This window comes from Tupaia chinensis, unplaced genomic scaffold (assembly GCF_000334495.1).
Source record: "Tupaia chinensis unplaced genomic scaffold, TupChi_1.0 Scaffold000097_1, whole genome shotgun sequence".
In the NCBI taxonomy this organism is placed as follows: domain Eukaryota; kingdom Metazoa; phylum Chordata; class Mammalia; order Scandentia; family Tupaiidae; genus Tupaia; species Tupaia belangeri.
Genome location: NW_006159559.1, coordinates 3,513,894 through 3,539,419, shown reverse-complemented (window position 1 = coordinate 3,539,419; position 25,526 = coordinate 3,513,894). Strand labels below are relative to the sequence as shown.

Here is a 25,526-nt window from a genome sequence, read left to right as displayed (position 1 = left end):
GTATACAGTCACTCATTTATTGAGGGCCAGAGAACACTTATATACACAGCAGGATGATAATTGGTTGTCCAATATGTAAATGAAGGATATATTTTGGACCAGTAATTGATTGTTTTGTCAGGGGCGTTAACCAGGGGGTGGAGCTTAGGGGTGGTTGCTGTCGGGGACCTGATTGAGAAGCTGCTTGTGAATGTTAGCTAGGTTGGGGAGCCTAGGTGTGGATTGTTTACTCCCGGAACAGGGAAGTCCGGAGGTCATCGTGTGAAAGTCATTTCAGCCATTTTGGTGCATGTGACTCTCCACAAGCGCTAAAGAGAAGTTCAATTTCTAAAATAGTCTCTGGCAAACAGTCCCATCTTTTAAGAAATATGTATTGATTTTGAAATAGAGAAACACAATGAATTGCACGCACAGAGGCTTGGAGGGCAGGAGTGCAAAAAGATTGGAATTTAAAAAGTAAATCTTACTTCAGCTTAACTTCTTTGAGCCTAGAGTTTCATCTGTAAAATGAGGATAAAGTATCTATTGTATTTCAAGGTTGCTGTGAAAACTACTGTTTAAAAGATGTGACATAGGGACCAGCAGTTAGCGTAATGGCTAGGTCGCTGGACTCCCACGTGGTCAACTGCGGTTCACATCCTGGACCTGGTGGCTTAAAACTCACGCCGGGCACATGTGCATGCGTGCCCAAGATCCCAAGAGGAGAATGGAGGAGAAGGGATTGCGGCGTGACCATCCCCCCTGGGGGGTGATTTCTCGCTTTCTGTCTCTCTTTCTCTCTCTGTCTGTCTGGCGAGATCACGTGCCCTATAGCAAAAAAAAACTTCTCCAGAAAAAAAAATTTTTTAAATTTAAAAAGAATTAAAAAAATAAATAAATAAAAAATAAAAGATGTGCCATGGCTGGCACCTAAAAGACACTCACTAAGTGGTAGCTACCACCACTGTTACCATCATGATCATCATCACTACCAAATTATCATATCCTAAACTTAAATATCTTAAAAGGAAAGACAGTCCTGGCAAATACAAGCAACTGATACTTTGAAAGTCAAATAAAAATTGTTATGCCTAATCAAATCTGAATCTCACTTGAATTGAGGGATTTCTAAGATAACCTTTGGACTCTACTAGAGTCTAAGTACTCAATAAATATTACTAGTATAACTTACACCTACAGGTTGCAAATCACCATTTAGTGCAGGACAACAATGGCAGGCCTGCTGGGGCCCTACAAGAAGAGAGTCAGCAGAGATGGGAGAGTTTGTTTTCCCAGGATCCATCTCCCAAACCAGTATTTCACAAACTGTACTCCCAATGTTTCTCAACTTGAATAATGTTCAGGTGAACTTCTGACTTCTGTTAGAGAAAAAAAATTCTCAAAACGAATTCATACAAATAAATTATTCTAATGATATTTAAATAGGCATAAAATCATAAATTCCAGATGGGAACAGCAGGTGGTGTGGTGGCTAAGGTGTTGAACTCTCACATGGCTAACTGAGGTTCGACGTCCGGACCTAGCAGCTTGAAAATAATTCCAGGTGCATGTGCCTGTGTGCTCAAAATTCCAAGAAGAGAATGAAGGGGAAAGGACTGCAGCATGGCCATCCTTTCTGGGGAGTGATTTCTCTCTTTCTCTGTCTCTGTTCCTCTCTGGTGAATGTACATACTCTAGGGCAAAAACCTAGAAAAAATTAATATAAACTCCATACACACACAGCTCTAATACAACCAACAAAAAAATAAATTTCGGGACCAGCAGTTAGCGTCATGGCTATGTCACTGGATTCCCATGTAACCGACTGTGGTTCGAGTCCCAGTCTCGGTGGCTTAAACTCACACCGGCGTGTGTGCATGCATGCCCAAGATCCTGAGAGGAAAATGGAAAAGGGATTGCGGCTTGGCCATCCCCCGGGGGGGGATTTCTCACTTTCTGTCTCTCTGTCACTCTTTGTCTTTCTGGCGAGCACACACGCCCTATAGCAAAAAACCTCTCCAAAAAATAAATAAATAAATAAATTTCAAGGTACACATAAAAACAAAGCAATAAAATTCACATCAATGCTAGTAATTTATATCACCCCCTCAAGTCCTCAGTCCTGGAAGAAGAGTCAAAATAAGGTAACAGCAGACCTATTCATACTGGGTTAATTACTGGGCTTTTATGTACAAAGTATATTAAGCATGTTCTTTATGCTCAAGTGATTATGAGAAAGTTGCCAAGAACATGGATAGGATCTGATCTAATAAAGTTTAAAGATCTCGGTGTGTGCAATACTGACTATTTTTCACCCCTCCCTACCTTAACCATATGCTACCACCCCTGACTTTAAGATATCGTATAGCAATGTAAATGTAACACAAACTGTTGTGACAGGCGTAAAGATATCCACACTAACTACAGCTTGGGAGAAAGGACTCGGAAGGAGCATGGGAAGGAATCACGACTCAAAGAGTTAAGCATGAAGGTAAAGAATATGATTTCTGTCTTCATGTGTTAGCTTGAGCTTCAGTGACAGAATGCGTGAGGGCTGCTAAACTGTTGCTTTTTCTACTAACTCACCAATAATACATCACGGAATAAATATATATACTACCTTGCACTGCCTATTCTCCTCATTTGAATCAGTGCTCTGAAGATAACTCCCAAATCAGGAATCTTCAGCTGGGAAAAGGCAGGCCCTCACTCTCTAGGGGCTGAGATGAGGCTCAGAACCAAGTAGAATGCCTGTCCCTTAAGCTGCCCCCCAACACCTACTTTTATACCTGATGCCTCAGACTCTTTGCTTGTCGCTTCAAAACATTTTCTCTAACAGAACACAAACTTTTGATGAGAAGATGTTTAGGAGGTTGACTTTTAAGGAAGGAGACAAAGTTTTGTTGAAGACGTTTGCTGGTACCTTCTAAACAATGAAGGAGTGTCTTAACCCACTGCCATGCCTTGCAAGCAATCAGTCTACTGGTTTTCTATGGATTAAACAAGTGCTAAAGTCCCATCAAGTCCCTGCAAATCCTTAGCTCAACTTAGTGACCTTTTCTCCCTAGGCACCTACAGTATGAAAAGTTGACCTGATGCTGTGAAAACAGAACCTGTCACTGATCTTTGAATGCCTCTAGACTTCTAGGCTGAATTAATTCCTCATCAGCTAGTGTTTTGTTTTGTTTCAAACAAGAAAATATGTTAAAAAAATAACATTGAAGACAGACATGTTACAGAGCTAGAACATTAAGTGGAAAACTAGGGTACATAATAGGGAATATTTAAAAGCGGAATTAAAATTCTTAACGTATATATTATTCTTATACATAAAGCATTAGTTCCCTGCTTTCCCATTCCAGACTGCGTCGGGTCCACTTGGTGGTCTCTGAGACCCGAAAGTTCACAACTTCTTTGCATCCAGGAGGCTGCTCCCAGCGACTCTGCAGCCGTCACCATGCCACAAAACAAATGCATTGAATTACATCGTAAATGCTATGGATACCATTTGGATAACCATGCAAAAAAGAGAAAGAAGGAAAGTCGGGAGGCTCATGAACGTTCAAAGAAGGCAAAAAAGATGACTGGTCTGAAGGCTCAGCTCTATCATTAACAGCGCCATGCTGAGAAAATACAAATGAAAAAGACTATCAAGATGCGTGAAAAGAGGAACATCAAACAGAGGAATGATGAAAAGACTCCACAAGGAGCAGGACCTGCCTATCTGCTGAACAGAGAAGGACAGTCTCGAACTAAAGTACTTTCCAATATGATTAAACAAAAACGGAAAGAGAAAGTGGGAAAATGGGAAGTCCTTCTACGCAAAGTACAACCTCAGGGAGAAACATAAGTATTAAAAGTTATTTGAACAGGAAAGAGAAAGAAGGCACAGGAGGGGATGGTTACAAAAGCCTGCTTTATTGGAGATGGCTTTACTAGCAAACCGCCTAAATATGAAAGATTCATTAGGCCAATGGGCTTACGTTGCAAGAAGGCCCATGTAATACATCCTGAACTGAAAGCCACCTTTTGCCTGCCAATACTCGGTGTAAAGAAGAATCCCTCATCCCCACTATATACAACTTTGGGTGTTATCACCAAAGGTACTGTCATTGAGGTGAATGTGAGCGAGTTGGGCCTTGTGACACAAGGAGGCAAGGTTATTTGGGGGAAATATGCCCAGGTTACCAACAATCGTAAAAATGATGGATGCATAAATGATTTGATAGCAGTTGCATGCAAATAACTCCTTGTAATTTTGAAGATGATACACCATCTGGAAAACCATCATGACTGATGTTTCTGAATATAGCCAGTCTTACATGTCTGCAGTCATCAAAAGATTATTTATTAAATTGTACAAAAACATTAAAGTGGCCTGGCTTTACAAAAAAAAAAAAAAGGAATTAGTTTCCTGATTTATAAGTCCTAGCATAATTTTTTCATAAAAATGTACGTGTTTTATTCCACACAAGATATATTACTACAATATACACACACATGTACACACACAGTATATAGTATTTTAGTATTGTATTTATATATTTATGTGTGTGTGTGTGTGTGTGTGTGTGCGTGTTTGTGGAGACAAAAAGACATTGGGACCAGCAGTTAGCATAATGGCTTTGTCGCTGGACTCCCATGTAGTCAACCGCGGTTCACGTCCCAGCCCCGGTGACTTAAAACTCATGCCGGGTGCGTGTGTGTGCATGCCCAAGATCCAGAGAGGAGAAGAGATTGCGGCATGGCCATCACCCCTCACTTTCTGTCTCTCTGTCCGTCTGGCGAGCGCACGCACCCTATGGCAAAAACCTCTCCAAAAAAAAAAATAAAAAAGACACAAAGAGACGTTAAAGATAGGAGAAAGTAGGATTAAGCCAAAAATAATATGATCAACTCAATACAAGACTAGAAGCTCTACAACAGAGAAATTTGTTTTTTTCACTACTATGCCAAAGATCCTCAGTACACAGCAGCTACTGAAATTCATTGATTGAAGGGCTAAACATCATGACCTTTTACCTTTGTGTAATAGACCCATATAAATATGGCCAGCTGGTAGCTTGGTAGTTAAGGTGGCTGGATCCCATGTGTCCAACTGTGCGATTCCAGAACTGGACCTGGCAGCTTGGAAAACATGCTTGGTGCATGTATGTGCATGCCTAAAACCCCAACAGAAGAATGGAGGACAAGGGAACTGTAGCCTGGCCATTCCTCCTGGTGGGTGATTTCTCACTTCCCCTCCCTCTCTCTGGGTCTCTGTTCAGCTAATGCATGTGCCCTATACCAAATTTTTTATAAATAAATAAATAAATAAGATTAAAAAAACAACAACAACTATTGTGGGCCAATGTATTCATATCTGTAAACAATTATAGAAACAATAAACTTGGGTCAGGGGGACAGTCCATGGCCTGGTGGCTAAGGCAGCTAGATCCCATATGGCTAACAGAGCAGCTGAAGTCCCAAACCCAGCAGCTTAAGAAACATGCCAAGTGTGTGTGCGTGTGGGTCCAAAATCCCAAAAGGAACGAGAAACAAAGGAGAAAGGACAATCATTTCCCACAGGGGCAATGGAGGGGAGGTGCTTTCTCACTTGCTTTCTTAGTCTCTCTCCAGCAAGTGCAGGCATCCTACAGGAAATTTTAAAGGGAAAAAAAAAAAATCAGGAAACTCCTAGATTTTAGAGTTAAACCATCCACCAAAGAATGCAAATTTGAAAACATGCTTTCTGGCTACCTAGTAATTATCTCGTTAGAAGTCTCTGTTTTGAACTATGCTGCTACATTTTTTTTTTAAAGATGTGTATTATGAAACAACTACATTTATTATGGCTAAATATTATTAACAATTATACTTCCTGTCTAAGCTAACAGAAGATGTCAACTCCAGTATATTTAACTTAGGATTTAGGTCTGAAGTCTAAAGTAAGGAGTTACCAAGTATCACCAGCAGAGATAGGTGTTGTTCAATGAGCCAAGGAAATATTACTGTAAGACTATCTTCCATCCAAATAAAAAGACAAAGTATGAAAACATGTAACATACATTGGTTACGAGGGGGATTTAAATCAAACAACTTCATATATATGTACAGGTATGTATCCTCGTATTTATACAAGTGTATATAAATGTGACATTGGGGAAGAAGTCAGATAACTTCCTCCTGAATCATTCGTTATTAACTTTAGTTTTATGACTTAAACTTATTTGATACCAGTCTGTTGTTCTAAAGAAAAATAAATGGTTTCTTAATTCAATGCAAGAATATTATTGAACTTCCAGCCTTTGGGGGAAGTTCACAAAGGCAAAAAGTAGGGGGACACAGCTCCCTCCCCTAATGGCAGCGTCATGCTACCAGAAACCCGCAGTCACGTTTCTGTTGCTGGCTTACTGTTTTCTCTGTTGTCCATAAACAACTTCAGTTACTAGGATAACATATTTGGCACTTTTACACCCTTCACATTTTCTTTAATAGGAATAAGCAATATTAAGGTATATTAGGCGTGTTCTTTACGCTCAGACAAAGGAGGCTAAGATATATTCCATAGGAAACTACATAACACAGTTCCAATTTGGGAACCTAAATTTCCATTTTTCTCTAGCCACGTGAAGACAAATCCATAGCTTACATCTCTATATGCTGTAAAGCAATGGTAATTGCCTTCTATTTTTATGGTCCTATAATATAGAAAACTGATAATTTGTCTCTACACTTACTTTCTCCGTGTTGTGTGCTGAACAGAAATAGCATGTTTCTTGTTGATATATTGTAGTGATCTGATTTTGATCCTTTTTTTTAAATAAAAATAGTATTGGAGAACTTAATACCAAAATGATATTAAATACAGAAAAATAGAGGATATTTTTGACTATGAGATAGGAAAACACTTTCATGAGAGATTCCTTTTTGGAAGCCTGTGGAAGGATAGGCACTTTTAACAGATTTTCAAGAAATGTAACAGCAAACAGTGCAGAGTAGTCATCACAAAAATGTCAGTGGTGGCACCTCTCTCTTTCCACATTATCATGTAAAGAGGTACAACATACTGTTGGGCAAAAAACAGTAAGATACAAAATCCATACAAACGAGACTTGGACCTGGGGGCCAGCTGGCGGCATGGTGGCTAAGGAGCTGGATCTCCACATGGCTGACCAGGGTTCAAGTTCTGGATCTGGTGGCTTGCTTTCTCTCTCTGTCTCGATCTCTGTCTCTCTCTGGTGAGTACGCATGCCCTATGGCAAATTTGAAAATAATAATTAAATCAAATCATTCTTTTTTTAAAAAGAGACTTGGGCTCTGACTTCAACAAGTTCATAATCTAGAAGATTGTTGATTGTATTTTTTGAAGTATATAGAAAAAATAAATGTAAAACATGTAGTGACACTGTAATCAGCTTTTTTCTTTTTTAATTTGCTAGAGGGCACATGTGCTCACTGAAGAGAGACAGAGAGAAAATGAAAGTAAACTAAGAAAGCATCCCCTCATGGGGGATGGTCACACCACAGTCCCTTCTCCATGTCTTCTTTTGGGATTTTGGCCATACATGCATATACGCCCTGTATGTTTCTCAAGCAGCGTCCAGGACTTGGTCCACACAGTTGACCACATGGGATCCAGCCACCTCAACCACCATGCCACACCAGATTCATTCTTAAATAAGCAATAAACATTACTCCTCAAAATATTTACTTGAAAATACCATCATTCTAAAAATAAAGTTTTGCTTAACACATTTTTGGAATTATTTTTTAAAATTAGTTTATAAACAATTAGATCACTCATCATACTTTACAATCGTACTTCATAATACAGAATTTGAAAGGGAAATGTTCAAACACCCCACACTCCACTCCCAAATCTGACTGAAAGTTCATGACAGGCCCAGCTGCAGTCGTGTAAACAGGTGGCACGACAAGCAGAGGAGTGCTTCTGTGTGAGGTTTGAGCCACATGGGAGGCCCAGGTTCAATTCCCAGAACAATCTAAAATAGACTGGGTGCAGTAGTGTACATCTGTAATCTCAGCTACCTGGAAGCTGAGGCAGGAAGATTCTGTGAAAAAATAGTGTGTGCATGCTCTCTCTCTCCCTCGCCTCTCTGTCTCTCCCTCCCTCTTTCTCTCTGTCTCCTTTTATAAGAGGGAGGAAAAAATGCAGTATGACATGCATAAGAAAACAACGAGAGACCAGCAGGTGGTGTGATGGTTATGTCACTGGATTCCCACAGAGTCGACTGTGGTTCGAGTCCCAGAGCCGGAGGCTTAAACCCCGGGTGTAATGAGCACCTCAAGTGCATGAACAAGTGCACTGGGAACCTGCAGACCGACTTGAGCGACGGGCTGCAGCTCATCGTGCTGCTGGAGATGCTCAGCCAGAAGCATGTGTGCGTGTGTGCCCTAAGTCCTGAGAGGACCAAAAAAAAAATAAAATAAATAAGATTAAGTTATTTTAAATATTGTAATAAATACTATATTTTCAAAGATAAGTAAACATCTTTACACCCAGAATACATAGCTGTACCCTGGATTTAGTTCGTTTGATGCTTTTCAACATAATTTAAAACATTTTTGACTTTCTATTAACTTCAGAAAGTTAAGTTCAGATAATTAGTCAAGTAACTTATGATCAATAACCTTGTCAAAATGTGGTTTCACAGCTGAGATGCCAGTGAGTAGAGAATTGAGGTACTTTCTTCTAATTCCTTTAAAATGATGTGCGGTTCATGACATAATCTTAATCATCAAATGCTAACAACAAAAATAATCTGATTGATCTCAGCAATATTATTGTTTGGGCTTGAATTTCTCCAGAAACCACACAATTTGCCACATCATTTGCAATAGACAAAAATGAGTTCAAAGCTTTATGAAGGAAATTTTAGTCATTTAAAAATGCAAATTGGGCTTCGAATTGGGTGGCTTAGATTCCACCAATTCTTCTGCTCACTAGTTGTGTGAACATGGGCAAGTTACTTAACCTGAACAAGCCTATTTCTTTGTCTATAAAAGGATGGAATAATAATAATACCTACCTAGTAGTAAGGCCAGGATGCTTACATGAATTCAAGCATATAAAGCTCTTACTACACTGCCTACAATAAGCATTCTATAATGTCAGCTATTATTGTAGCATGACAGTTTTTGTTCTGTGTTTATTCATATTTTCTATACTATTTTTAATTTTTAAGAATTATTTCATTTTATTTATTATATTTATTATTATTTTAATTTGCTATAGGGCACATGCACTGACCAGAGAGAGACAAGAGAGGAAAGTGAGAAAGCAAGCTGCCACACCTGGGACTTGAACTGCAGTCAGCCATGTGGGAGTGTAGTACCTTAACCACCACTACCTACTGACACCTATATTAGTTTTCAAATATTTACATGACAAAGTCCCCACTGATTTTTATTCAGTAGCAGCAGAATTCAGTAAGTTAATAACAAAATCAAAAATTTGTACACAGGTTAGGTTGAAAGTATTTTTATGTACTATATTTGGGGCTTAATAATTTAACTCCCTATCACTATTTAAAATAAAAGTTATGTATGAGAGAAGCAACTGTCTGTTGATGTGGTTGCTGTAAACACAATAAACAAACAAATATTTCATAGAAAAAGCTGGTCTTTCTGGCACGAAAAGTAGTTTTCCACTAGAACAAAGAGTGATATTTGAAAATGTATGCCTGGAATAACAGTTATTGTCTCTTAATTGTACATAATTTTCTTGGTTTATACAATAAACATATGACAGGAGGAGGAAATTCTGAATACAGGAAAGACACATGGTTCATACTCCTTCAGGAACAGATAGCTTAGAAATGCAGAGCATTCGGTTAAAAATAATATCTTAATAAAATTTTATCCTTTTCACATATCCCTGTGACAGACTGTTCTGGAGACATTTTAAGTTTACACTCGTTTCCAACTTAAACAAGACTCTTTAACATTTACATTTCAGAATATTAATTATGCAATTTGTTTTATTTGCATGTACGTACCTGAAAAATCATAGAATAATTTGTGAAAATTTTCACATTCCCATGGCTATTTAGACCTAGCAGATAAGTCAGAACTCGTATTACTTAAATGATGTTTTTAACAGAAAGATACTTACATTTTTAAGTAGCAAAATAAAATACAATTTCTACGCCTATAAAATTATTGATTCCAATAGTTTTGAATACAAGGAATCCAGGGTCTCCAAAGTAAAATAACTTAACAAAGGATACTGCCTACTTTGAAGTAGTGAAGACAAACAAGAATGCTAACCTTCCTGAACCACCACAAGGGTAATTCTTAAATAACCACCTCATAATTCCTGAGCAAATAAACAATCCACGCATTCACCATTTAGCCATAATAGCTGCTGCTGCAACTACTGCGCCCTTTATGCAGTTATCACGTTAAATCTTCAGGACCCTGAGCAGCCATTACAGATGAGGAGCCAGGACCAGAGGAAAAAAGTGACTTGTCCAACTACACACAGGGAGCCGGTAATTAAGCTGAGATAGGCATGCACTACTCAGTACACCATGTGGATTCTCATGGGGTGGAGATACGTATACTCAACATACTACCGTCACCTTCTGCCTTAAATGATACAATTCTGCCTTAAATGATAAAATATGGTTTCAGTTTCCAAAGTGGCCTGTCATTCCAATCAAGTATTAACAGTAGTACACAGAATAGGCCCCTTCACTTACCTCAACCCTTCAGACACCACTCTCATGGTCTTCAGGATGAAACAACACAAAACAGGTATTCTCTCCCGTCTCCCTTTTTACTCTCATGTCTATTAATCGAGGGCTGTGGGCAGGATTCAATAAGGTGGGCCCAAGAGTGCAGACTGAACATACTGCAAATGCTAGAATTCTTTTTCTTCCTCCACTGAACAGAATAAGACCAAAACTGAGGCTGGAATTCGGCAGCCACTTTTCAACGAGGCATATAAAATATGCTGTATCACAGTTTTTGAGAGTTAGGAGTAAACGCTGGAATTGATTCATCAGTGAGAAGTAGTATTATCATGGTTTAAACTGTGAGGCTTTAGGCATTTGCAACCAGAGTGTCAAAAATACGAGGCTGGGGATCAGCTTCATAGTACAGTGGTTAGACGCTGTGTAAAAAATGCTGCATCACATGTGGCCAACTAGGGTTCAAGTGCTCGCCCCATCAGCCTAAAAAACATCAGAGTGCTGATGGGATGGAGAATGGGAGGAAAACTGAGAGTGGGATAACGAGGCCGCAGTGGGTTGCTTCCCTATCCCCTTCATATGCACACACACGCTGTCTGGCATGAAAATAAGAATATTAGGCTATGAGGTAGGGAAGAGCGACAGTGGCCAGAGAAGCAGCAGAGCGAAAGAACAAGATACTAAATTTCTGAGCTTGCTTACCCAGCCCCCTTGCATCACTGAGTACCGTAACATGGAGGAAACGTGCAACAGGCAGAAGGGAAACTGAACAAAATGGACAAGACCCCTACCCTCACAGGATGCACATCGCAAATCAATAAGATCATTTCAAAGTCACACATACAGGCAGGCACTTGCAACAGTCCCTCAGTTTACCTTATAAATGACTCTTTTTTTTTTCTATAAATGAGTTTTAAATTTTAATAACTAATTCTAAGAGAAGATTCTCAGTCTATATGTTAATTTAGCTTCTATGGCAGGTAACTGATTATGTCACATTCTTAACATTCTTTTTCTTTATAAACTAAAGAATGTGACTTTTAAATATTAAGCAGCCCAGCCTGGTAGCATCGTCCATATTAAACTAAACTGCAATGCTGAAAGCCATATGGCTGGCTGTGAGTTTGAATCCATGGGTCAGCCTGGAAATACCCTGGGCTCATGTGCACGCCCACGATCCTGATGACCTGGAGGACTGGGGAGGGGATCACAGCATGAGTGTTCCTTGTTCCCTCCCGGCCTTTCTAACTCTCACTCTCATTTATGCACTCCTGTTCTCTGTCATCAATATAATAAATGAATCTTTTCTAAAAATTAAGCAGTAGCACTTACACTTAATAAACTTTTTACATTCAAATTACTAGTAGGAGATTTAGGTTGGCTTCACTGGAACCTCACCCTCTGACTTTATCCCCAAGAGTATATCAGATAACTCTTTTGGATGGTCTGCCTTGAAATGTTTGACACATAAAGAACTAACAACCATTCTTTTCAAATGGCTGAGTCATTACCAGGAACTATCTGACTACTTCAAGAACAGCATCTCTTGGTTACCCCCTTTCAATTATATAGGATATATACACAGACAAAAACAAGATTTGGTTTGAAACTTGCAGCTATCTGTGCTTTTATATACAGTAGATTATTTAGGAACAGATAAATTTAATGTATATAAACTTATATAAATAATATTACTCATAATAATAATATTAATGTACTATATATAGACATATATACATAATATTATATATACATTTATATATAAACATATATAAATATTACATAAATATACAAACATATATAAATATTAAATATTATTAAATTTAATGTTATTAAATATCTTAATTTATATTCATATAAATATTTATATACTATAATATATTAAATACATGTATATAAACATGTGTACATAATATAATATTGTATATTACATGATATGTAATATAAATATCATATATGTATATAGACATATATAAATAATTTTATAAGCATATATAAAATAAAATTACTGAGTAATATTATCCAGGATGAGTAAGCTGCTTCCTATACGGGAGTCAGGATAACTGCAAACATAAATGTATTTTTTAACTACTCTGGAACAGAAAAGCCAACGTAGCTCCTCCCTAATGTGCTATATAACCTCAGAGAAGAATTTGCTCAGGTGGAAATAGAGTGCAGTAGGAAAGTCAGTAGAAATGAATAATTAGCACCACCTCCCACTTGCATAGAGTTGAAATTTGAAGGGTTCACATGTATTGTCTTATCGTACTTTTTGAAAAACTCTGAAGCAAGGCAGGTATTACACTCACTGGCAATGATACTTGGAGCTCCCACGAACAAGACATTAAGTTTTTCATAGCCACATAGCACAGCTATGGATCATTCTGAACGGTGAGCAGCAGGAAGCATCCCGACCACATCAACACCACCAATGTTTAAGTGTCCTCATTACCCCACAGATTTCCACTAACACAGCCATCAGCAGCAATTCATACCGGTGATTACCAGAGGAGCTGCTATTTCAGGAGCTGAACAGGGGTCATATCAAGAACCATTTCTATTCATTTAATGTCTGTGATAATAGAATTTGGTCGGCTGCTGACACCTTTCCATAGCCTCCCAAAGTACAGACAATATGCGTTATTGCCATCGGTGAGTCACTGTGTCTGTTCTAGAGTAAGATTCTCCAAGGTTTAAATAAATTGTAAGGACATCTATGTGAATCAGAGGAATCAGAGTTTAAATTGAGACCAACAGTTTCCTCTCTGTATTTAACATTAGCTCACCTCTTCCATATCTTTGAAAAACTTACAACTCTGATTTAAAATATGCATGGAAATCACCCTGACTCATTAGCACAGTGTTAGGGGAAGCAACTGACTAAGTACTCCTTTTGTGTGACCTAACAACTCAGGTCTAGGCAATAAGATTTAACAGGACAGAACTTCAAAAACATTTTTTCAAAATCTTTCAGCTTTCATTCTCATATTTGTAATCTGGTTTCAATGACCTGAGGTAGGCAATTTTTTAGTTTATTTAGTCATTTTTTCCAGGCCGGGAAGAGGAGACAGGACCATCAATAGGGTCTCATGCTACAATCCACCCCAAGCTTCAGGAGCCAGGGTCACAGGCACACACACACCTATACACAGGGAGACCACCATATGTGAGCCTGGGGCCCTCCCAAGTGGCTTCAGCAACAGGGAACATTCTGTTACCACTGCACCACCAAAGCTGGACAGTATTTTTAGAAGTATGATTTGTTGTTCTGATCTTATGATTCTATTCAGTAAAGCTGAGGCAGCTTCAGTTTGGGGGGGACAGACAGACACAGCCAAGAACAAAGACATTATTATTCAGTTCTGACTTTCCCAATAGAATTTACAAAATGAGATCAGCAGAAGCAATTGTCTTGAAACCCACATTCTCTATTGTAAATGTTCAAGAGAAAAACGGTTTTGTGTTGACAGTCCCAAAGCAACAGGCTTAGGACATCATAGAATTGAGAGTGTACATGAAGTCACTCAGAGAGTATGGTAATAGCATAAAATATTAGAGCATGTTCTCTGGCTCAAGGCAAAGAGACAAAGGTTTGATTGGCTGGTAGAAAGAGGTAAAGACCAGCATTTAAATACCAGAGTTCACACATCATCTGGGTCCCTGAAGGTATGTCTGTGGTTGGGCCTGTGGGTGAGGGAGTGTGTGCACAAGTTTGTGTCGGCAAGGGGATAGGTAGAAGATGAAGTAAGATGGTAGAAAACTCCTGTAGACTAAGCTGGGTATCAACAAACAGTAGCACCTGGGTCCACCTTCTGAAACCCTCTGGGAGAACTATTTAGACAAGCCCTATAAGCTCGTGTGGGACAAAAGGCACAAAACAGCCATGAAGAAGAATGCCAGGGCAGATGCTTTGCATTTCCCTCTCATCCCTGGTTCCAGTGAGATGTAAATGAAAGGCAAACACATTCTCATACCCCCCTAACCCGGGAGGATAGGCAGGGCTCTTGTTGAGGCACCAGGGGTTAAGGGTTAAATAGGGTTAGGGTTAGGGATACTAAGCATAGAGAACTCTGGGGCCAGCCAATGGACCGGCAAGGACTCATCATGGTTTCATCTTATTTTTTCAAAAATAAAAAACAAACAAACAAAAAAACGTAAGATGTTCCAGCTGTTGACATAGCAACAAGGGATGATGAGAAGACAAAGGCCACAGCCCAAGCAGGAAGAACTCAGGGAGGGTCAAGAGACCATGGATTGGATGGATAGCGTCCTCTTCCCCATGTTTCACCTGCGTTAAGAAAGTCACATTTCTGCGCTTCCACAAATGTATATGCTTTATGTTTCTTAAATGTACTACTTTCACAGGTTAAAGGATCAGATTAGCCTAAATGAGATTATCCTAAAACATGATTTCTACATGTTGATCTAAGAATGTCTTCCTTTCTCTCTTTAATTTTAATCAGGTAACTCTCTTCTGCTTAATTCATTAGAACTGATAAGAAAAGGATTATAACACAAAAGTGCTGCTCATTCTTCATGGCATTCTTCTGACTCAACTCAAAAGCTGAGTCTTTGTTCAACAGTATTGAGCACTATACTATGGAGCAGTCGTTTGCTATACTAATTATTCTAATTCCATTAGTTTCAACTAGACGCTATAACCAACAGTACAAATGAAAACAGTATCAAGACTTAAAATGTTCTCCATCATATTTATGCCAAGTGTCTAAAAGCCAATCAGATGCATTGTTAGACCCAGCAAGGATAAAAGGTCAAAAAAGCTACAAATGAATGTGACCTATCCTCTGGTTTTATCTTTTTTTTTCCTTTTCCTACAAAAAAGTTGCCTTGAATTTTATTCCAGAAAACTTTCTCAGCTCAGCCTCAAAGTAATCATAGAGAACAGAACTATTGCCACCTCCATTTTACAAAAACGGAACCCGACCTGCAGGAAGTAGAAGAGTGGAACTAAGACTCAAACTCAGGCCATCTGGCTTCAGGGATGATGCTCAGTAAACGTTGGTTAAATTGAATTGGACCCAAGCTGGAAAAAACTAGGATTCAGAAATTCAAAGTTCCTTTCTTCCAGATACTGCTTTTGGTCAGCACATTTAAAAGCAATCCTCCATAAGATTCCAATTAAAGAAACACTGTATCTTTTGTTTAAATAATTTGTCTGTTGTGTTAGAGACATCTTTATTCTACTGCCACACTCCTTCACTTGTTCCAAGATATCGTTAAAATCATTATAATATAACGACTTTTGTCAGCTTCCACAAAGCTAGTTTTTTGGTAGAGAAGAAACTAATTCTTTCCACGAGCTGTTAAAAGTCATTATCTGTTACTATTGTAGTAGATACATACACACGTAAAGTATAAACCACACAGACAAAACGCCTGTTGCCCATTTTTCCCTCAGAACAAAAACAATCCTGTTCCTTCAACAGTGATATAACTGAACTATTTTTTAAAATAATTATGTTAGACCCCTTCAAAATTTGATTTATGAGCAACCCCTTTCAGAATTGCTATGCGATTTGACCTCAAATGAAAACTTAATTTTCTAATGTGTTTGAGACTGTTCATTGCCTAATTACTACATCTAATATGACATACATCTCTGGTCCGGCTATTTTATGATCTAAGGTATGCACCTACACACACACACACACACACACACACACACACACAAATCTCAATATTATAAGGTTCTTTCTCAAGCTTCTCTGGCCCTTCACTTCTGTCTGTCATCAAACATCTCAGCCTTCTCTACATTTACATGCTCAACACATGTTTTCCAATAATAATCTCTCACCATAAAGACCCAATAGCTTTTGCTAGTATTTTATAGACTTCGATTAATAGACTAGGCATCAGGAAATAGTGTATTTTCTCTCAGATACTATGCTTATAACTAGAGCTTGTGGCAACTTATTGGCAACTTACCAAAAAAAAAAAAAAAAAAAGATAAGTGAGCTACTTTACTTTTTGCCTGTATACACTATTTATTGAAATAGCCAAGCCAAACAAAAACATAGCATTCATAATTCTAAGTCCCTAGTTATACTGAAACATATTAAAGACTATTTTAAAAACTATTTTCATGAGAGTGACAGAGACAAGCACCCTCAACAGAGACCTGCTCCACAATATCCCCCACCCGCCCCGCCCATTCCCAGCCTTCCCAGGCAGTAAGCGTCATGGTACGTGCACCCGCATGCACAGGTAGACCGCAACCTTTCATGTGAACCCAACATCATGTGAGCAGCATGTTACAACTGCACCACAAAGTGAGCCCTAAAATAAGATGTGTAGGGGCCAGCAACAGGTGTGGTGGTTGAGGCGCTGGACTCCCACATGGCCAACCATGGTTCCAGTCCCAAACATGGCGGCTTGAATAACAGCCAAGTTTGTGTGCCAAAAACCCCAGGAGGAGAATGGAGGAGAAGGGACATTAGCATGGCCATCCCCCTGGAGAGTAATTTCTCACTTTCTCTCTTTCTGTCTCTCTCTGGTGGCTCATAAGCCCTGTGGCAAAAACCTTAATAAAAAAAAAAAAAAAAAGAAGAAGACAACTGGACCAAGTATATTCACATCTTAGAATTTAGAATTCTGTAGGAAAATTGCCTAGTGGTAATAGGTGCTACAATTAAATGTATAGTTAGAGTTAAAGAAACAAAAAGGATCAAGAAGCTGGTCAGTGGAAAATGGAGAACCTAGTGATCAAAACCAGTCTGATAAAGTGCCCTGAGACCTTCTGTGCTGCAAGTGCCTGCTGGTGGACTTTCGCAGTTTTGCCATGTTTAGCCACAATGCTGTCAGGACTTTCCCTGAGCTAATCCACATAGATTCTATTCTTTGGACCAAAGTTGACAGGAATGCAGTCCTCAAATAAATGTTCCACCATCCCTCTTTGGCACTTCTTATGCACCCAATCTTACTTAACAGGATTGTCAATCACTTATTACCATTTTCCCAAGCCTTTCTTGTCCCTCAGCATCAAGTTAAGGGGACTGCACCAGACAACTTTGACATAGGCTCTTGTTCCCATTCTCATGTTTCCATTCTCGCGGAGGCTGCCTGCTTCAGTCCCTCACAGGGACTCTGTTTTAGAAACCTCTGCCAAATTGCCCTTTCCATTACTAATCCCATCGGCCTCCAGACACCTCAGCAGTCAGTGATAAATAATCTCCCCTGAGCCAGAAATATAAAAAGAAAGTATAATAGGGGGGCAGTTCTATTCATCACAGCAACTAAATCTCTAAAATATCTGAGAATAAACTAGTCAAATATGGACAAGAAGCTCGTGAGTATAGATAAAAGATTATTGAAGAACAACAGGAAGATTTGAATAAATGGAGAGAGACGATGTTCATAAAAAGGAGGAATCAGTATTTATAAAATCTCATATTCTTCAAACTATGTTTAAATTAAATGCAATTCCCATCAAAATTTCAACAGGGGTGTGTGTGTGTGTGTGTGTGTGTGTGTGTGTGTGTGTGTGACCTGATAAGTTCATCTTCAAATTCCTGTATAAAAGAACCAAAATATCAAAATTAAAAACTAAAAACTGGGACCAGCAGATGACATAATTGTTACATTGTTGGACTCCCACATGGCCAACCACGGTTCAAGTTCCAGACCCGGTGGCTACAAAATCACATACATGTGCACATGCACCCAAAATCCCAATAAGAGAATGGAGAAGGGATTGTGGTATGGCCATCCTCAATAGCGGATGATTTCTCTCTTTCTGTCTATCTCTCTCTGTCTCTCTGGTGAGCACACATGCCCTACAACAACAACAGAAAACCCTCTAAGTAAATAGATAAATAAATAATAAAAACCAACTGTGAAGAGTATATCAGGAAGACTTGTCCCACCAAATATCTTTACTGTTTATTTTAAAGCTATATTGTTAAGATATGAGGTGCTGCAAAAGACCTGAAAAAGATGAAAAGAAACACAATAAAGAGCCCATAAACAAATCCATGCACACATGAAGGTAGATACTCTCAAAAGACACATCACAAATCCTTGGAAAAGGGTAGACTATTCAACAAATTCAATAAACAGTGTAGGGGCATAAATAAAATAGGGCTCCTACCTTATGTCACACTACAAATATCAAATGTGATTAAAGACCCACGTTTGAAAGGTAAAACTTTAAAACTGTGCAAAGAAATATAAAAGTATATAAAGTTGTTGATGGTAGATCAAGCTTAGATCAAGTATAATTTCAAAATGTCAGCCTGTTCCACTTGGTGTTTGCGGGTGCTTTATAACATAAGCAATAAGCCAAGCTGAGGCTCGCAATATTGAGGGACGCTGGTCTTACATTAGAATAGTCTGAACGTAAGGTGATAAAATACCAAGCCCTGGGTCCTGAGGGTAAGCATGTGGCCGTATCCATGCTGACGTGAGCAGGTGTGCAATGTGATACGCTTAACCTGTCTTCGTCTTTGGAAGGCCTGTAAGCAGAGGTGGGCATGACAGACATTACCCTAGAACGCTGTTAACACTCCTGTACTCTTGACAGACATGCACTGTGAAGAATCACCACTGATCCGGCTCACATTTGAAAGGGTACTTATTTTGGTGAGTTATTCGAAGAGTCGTACACGGCTTTATTTTTTAGAGTTGCAATATTACAGTCACACTTTGAACCTCGGGTTGACTTAAATAGTACCTCGGGAAGCAATCTAAGGGACAGCATGTGGCAGAAGTTCACTGCAGGTCATTTGAGTCTCGGGTCTGAGAAACAGAAACATGAAACAATCCCAGTCTCATAGCCTTGAAGAAACTTCCTGCATGTACAGATAGTACAAAGACAAAACACACATCTGTAAATGTCTTCCGATATTTTGAAATAAAGTTCATTTTAAATTTAAAAAAAAGAAATAAAAGTATATCTTTTTAATCTTGTGATAAGGAAGGATGTGAGGCAGAATAAGCACAAAAAATAAATGAAAATATAGATAACTTGATCACAAAATTTAAAACCTCTGTACATTAAAAAAAATCCATTAAAAGAGTGAAAATGCAAGCCACAGAATTAAGAAGAATATTTGTAATAAATATAACTCACAAAGGTGTCTTATCCAGATAATGTAAATAACTCCACAAGTCAATAAGAAATTTTTATTTCCCTCGATAGAAAAGGGAGAAGAAAATTACAGAAGAGGAACCAGAATGGCCAATGTACTTAGGAGATGTCCAACCTCATTAGCAATTACAGAAAGGCAGCATTTAAACTCAGTAGGGTATGATTTCACACAGTCAGATCGAGCACAAGACATCTCACATACTTCTAGCGAGTACAAATGGCACAGCCATGCTGTAGAATAATTCGACAATATCTACTAAATGTAGACATGCAGATCATGTATGACTAAAGTTTCACTGCTAATAGTTTACCACAGAAATGTGTATATGTATAAGGAAACATGAACAAAAATATTTCCTGGAACATTATATGGAGTAAAGAAAGTTGCAACAATGAAAATATCCATTAATAGGAGAAAGGATGAATGAATTTTGAAGTATTGATGAAATGGATAGTATCTGAAGTATGTGAAGTGATGGAATACTAGCAGTTAAAATAAATTAGAAAAATACACATTCATGTGAGTAAATTACTCAAAATATGCTCAAATTAGACTACTCCTATCATGCTTATATTTCTCTCACCTATTTAATATAAGTAAAGAAAACAATGACACTCTCTTGGCTCTACTCCACCATTCAACACCATCCTCCTTTGTTTCTTTTTACAACACCTCTTGACAATTTTCTGTCTTCGTAGTTTTAATTCCACTCCTCTTGTTTTCTCTCCATCGCACCCCAGGTTTTTGCTCCTAATTCCACTTTTCTCATTATGTTTGCCAATGAGCTCAGGGCAGACAAACCAATTGCTCAACTCTAAATATTCACCTTAGAGACCCGGCTGCCATTACTTGACACAGCTGGTCACATCTTCCTCCTGTCCCTGAGCTCTTTGTTTGGCTTTCAGAACTTCACAGCACCTTGGTTATCCTATCTCACTGATCACTCCTCCATCTCCTCTAATGATATCCTCTTCTCCCTGACCTCTAAATGTTGGAGCACCCCAAAGTTGCTTTCGAGACCTGTATTCTCAATCTGTCTGCAGTCATTCCCTTAGAGATACTATCCATCCTCAAGGATTGTATTGTCTATCTGCTGATGATTCTCAAATGTGTATTTCCAGCTCAGACCTGCTTCCTAAAGTTCAGACTCATATGAGACAAATAAAATACAGTACAATCACAACTCAACTGCTGACCTTCTTTCCAGTCTTCTCCTAAGTCGGTAGAAATTCCATTCTCCTGATAGCTCTGGCTCTGATCAAAAAATATCCTTGAATGCTCTTTCTCACTCCCTACCCCTAATCTGTCAGTAAATTCCACTGACTCTGTATTCAGAAAGCACTCAGAACCTGACCACTTCTCTCACCACTCCTATTGTCATACACCTTGATCAGTCCAAGCCACCATCATCTCTCTTCTGAGTTACCAAAAGAGCCTCTGTTACTGGTCACTCTGACTTTATTCAGCCTATTCCAACACAGCAACCAGATTAAGCAAAGGTACACTGCTTCTCCACAGTAGCCCAGGTCACCCAGCAAAGGCTAAGTACTAACATTCCCCACTCAAGCCTCTCTGACTTCACCTCTGACCCAACTCATTGTCACTAATGGTGCTCCACTAACACAGAACTCCTCGGTGTTTCCTAAGTCACACTTCTACCTTGTGCTAAGTGACTGTCCCCTCTACTTACTTATGTTAAAATAAAGATCAGTTCGTCGCTCACGCTAGCCACTTTGAAGTTCTCGGCAGTCACGTGTGGCTGGGGGCTACTGTATTGGACAGCATGGAGATCATGACTCGCATCACAGAAAGTTCTATTGGACAGCACTGGTCCAGGCTCCTCATCACCAAAGTAAAAGACGATGGTATTTTCATTCATACAGTTACCACAGGGTGGTACGTTGTCATTACATCAATGTTACGTACGTAGAGAGTCATATCAGCATTCCATTACTGTGTGTTCAACACAGAACAAGAAAACTCCCTCTCAAAGGTAGTCGATCATTAGCTGTTATTCACTGGATAATTTAAAGATGATAATCTCTTTGACACCTATTTCTGACTTAACAAACAGAAAAGAAAGAGGATGGGTTCCCCTCATTCTCTTACTTTGCTGTTCCTGTTCTTAGAGCAGGCTGCTCCAACTGATAGAGGTGACCCAAACCTGTTCTACTGATGTAAACAGCTAGTTCATAGGACTAGCCAGTTACCATAGTTATGTGAAATCCCCATGGTGGGTGCAAGGATATAAACCATCTGGGTGTGATAACTATCAATGGGAAAACATGCTTTTAAAATGCAGTAACAGTTATGATTCTAGTGGTATTTATTAATTTCTTACCAAGAGTTTCAGTATCTGAATGCATACTATGATATACCATGCAGGGTACTAAAAATAGTATGTAATTTGTTTTCTTCTTGCATAGATTCTACAAAATATCAATGCTTTGCAATTAAATTAAGATTTGATTGAACTTGATTAATGCTTACTTTTAGTACCCTGAAGGATTCCTTTAGTGAACTTAAAAATAGTTAGTTTCATCCCCATTATAAATTTCCTTTTGCATTTTTTGTTTATTTGTCTTGATTAATAATACTCAATCACTAGTCTGCATCTCTGCGAAGACAGGAAAGTTTGGTATACTTACCACTATGTCTCTAGAGACCAGCATGGTGACCTGCACATAGCAGGTCCACAATATATTCTTACTGAGGAAACAAATGAGTGATTTGTAGAATTTCCTGAAACTGTAATATCTTTCTAACTTATAAAGTTAGTAAAAGGCAGGTATTGTTTACATATAACAACAACTCTTACTACTCTACAGCTCTCAGTAATACACAGTATAACTAATTTTGGAAGAAAAAAAGAAGCCTATATTCTAGCCCAAAGCCCTTATTCTAAAAGCTCACCCACATTCCTCTTGCCAATGTGTTCCCCTTTCAGATCAACAGGATCTCGGTTTATATATAACATCAACTCCAGCTCTCACGTTCCAGTTAGAAGCAAAAATTTAAAAGGAGAGGAAGGTTAAAAAAAGAGATACGGTGCTTTCGACTTGATAGCTCAGGAAAGTGACAAGGAAACCATCAGACAGCAAAGGAGAAAACAGAGTCGCTATGAAAAGCAAGTAGGAGACATTAAGAAGCCAGGGAGTCTGCAGCACATACTTCTATACTTTAATTCTCTGAACGCATTCTTGTACTGTAAGCTAGACTGTTTTGTTACAATGACAGTTTTAAAAGAGAGACCAAATATTTAAAGGTGTGTTAGAAGATAGTGAACCTATGGTCTGTTTCTAGACTGTTCTACATCAAAATAGTGATTTTTAGATGGAGAAATGAAATGTTTCCACATTATATATATGCATATCCAAAAAATTTGGCACACTGAAAAACTAAAATCAGACTTTCATTTTCATTCTAGAATTTGCTTTTCTTCTAAGTAATCATCATGGATAGCCAAACCTATGGATGCAGCTTAAACTAATTTTTTTGTTTGTTTTTCTTTTTAAGATTTTTGCCATAGGGCTTATGCACTCACCAGAGAGACAGAGATTCAGTGAGAAAACATGCCCCAGGGAGGATGGCTGGTCACACTGCAACCCCTTCTCCTCCATTCTCCTCTCAGGATTTTGGATGTGAGCACACCTGTTCCCAGTGCAGTTTTCAAGCCACCAGGTCTGGGACTCAAACCACAGCCAGTCATATGGGAGACTAGTGTCTTAACCAAACTGCCGCTCCTAATCTAGTTATTTTTAATAGCTTCATAAAGTTCCACAGTAATAGTACACAATCATTTATTCAATTACTTTCCCATTGGTGGACAAAACTGCACTATATATCCTTTAATGGCAATCTTCACTATCCGTGCTTTTATTTCTACAGGCTAACAAACTCACGCTTGTTAAACACATACCATGTGCTAAGGATTTCCCTATACTTCATTGTATTTTCTAATTGAATTCTTCCAGCAACAATATCAGCTGGGTACTACCATTACCCCGTTTCACAGCAGACACAATGTGTATTCGCACTAAGCACCTTTCTCTGTAATTATTCCTTATTTGGGTTCTCCTTTCAGGGACTGTGCTCTTTGCCCCATTCTTACTGGTTCAATGATATGGTAACTCTGAAGATTTTGCATACTAGCCTTTTTCTGTTATGTACGTTGCAAACATATTTTCAGAATGCTATTTTTCTTTCTGTGTTTATAGTAACTTTTCATGAATAAAACTTAATGTAGTCAAATATCTTTAGCTTTTTTTTATAGCTTCTATATTTTCTCTGTTAAAAAAATTTTTTTCCCAGCCCTAAGTTATATAGTCTCTTAAACATTCCTTTCTTTTCTTTTCTTTTCTTTTCTTTTCTTTTCTTTTCTTTTCTGCTATGGGCATGTATACTCTTACCAGAGGAGCAGGGAGCAACCTTTGGGACAGGGTAGATGACCAAGCCACAATCCCTTTTCTTCCATTCTCCTCTCAGATTTTGGATACAGGTGTTTTTCAAATAGCCAGGACCAGGACTGGAACTGCACAGTCAGCCATGTGGAATCCAGCTGCCTTAGCCAACACACCACCTGGCTGGCCCTCTTCAATTATTTTATGCTTTAGATTATTTATATTTAAATTTTTATATAGTGGGACTATTTTGTGTATAAATAAACAGGAATTTAAGTGCTATTTTTTCAGGTTAATATAAACTTAATACCATTTATTAAACTATCTTTTCCAAGTGATTTGAAACATTGCCCATGTTGTATACTATTGTCTCAACTTCTAAACACTATTTTCTTTTAAGATAAACATCTTGAACTGAAAAATCACAGTCGATAAGCTAACCCAGTCACACCCACTGATTTAGACATTGTCTATGACTTTTTTTGTGCTCTAAGGACAGAGGTGAGTAGTCAAAGCAGAGACCACATGGCCCACAAAACTGGAAATATTTACTAATTGCCTCTTTGTAGAAAAAAAAAAAAACATTGCTAATCTCTGATCAATTCCTAGCTATAGATTGTTCACATGGACTTGGAATAAATTTTAATTTTAGCTAATAGAAAATCTTCTTTGTAGTTCTCTCTTGCCTATTTGGGGGCACTTATTACTGTATATATAATTTGAATATTTTTAAGCAGTTAAAAAATCCTACAAACTTCTTTGGGATTCAAATTGAGATTATATTAAATTGTGTTTACATGTTATTGCTTTGCCATCCAAGAATATGGTATATTTCAGTCCAGTTTTAAGGTCTTCCATAAGATTTTAGTCTTCTACTATCTTCCTTGTAAATTTTATTCTGAAGAATATTATAGTTTGATCCAATTATGAATAGGATCTTTTATTCATTTTCCATTTTGGCCTCTATCACTAGTGTGGGTAAATGATACTGATTTTCTAAATAATCATTGTATACCAATCTTTCTCAATTCTTTTATTAATCCTTAATTCTTTGGTTAAAATCTCCTGGGTTTCATAAGCATATAATCATGTCCCTTAAGATACAAATACTTTATTCTTTCTTTTCCAGATTTATAATAACTCCTTTAATCTTCTAGTCTTATGTCATTAAATAGATCCTCCAAAATCATGTTGATTAATGACAGTGAGAACAAGCACCCCCATTTTGCTACTGATCTGGCCACTGATTAGCTTCTAGGATGTCAACTCCTACAGCCGCTGTTTGCCCTGCTACAACCAGAAAGGTGTATTGCTGTTCCTTCAGCAGGCCAAGTGCATTCCTG

At 38.3% G+C, this 25,526-nt stretch overlaps 1 protein-coding gene and 1 pseudogene across 1 annotated transcript in view; one reads left to right on the top strand and one right to left on the bottom strand.

The window, feature by feature from the left end:
* The window catches only part of BCKDHB (branched chain keto acid dehydrogenase E1 subunit beta), a 225,551-nt gene that overhangs the window by 78,744 nt on the left and 121,281 nt on the right, over nt 1–25,526 (bottom strand). The gene's annotated exons all lie outside the window — the stretch shown is intronic.
* The window catches only part of LOC102478809 (ribosome biogenesis protein NSA2 homolog), a 22,815-nt pseudogene continuing 725 nt past the window's right edge, over nt 3,437–25,526 (top strand).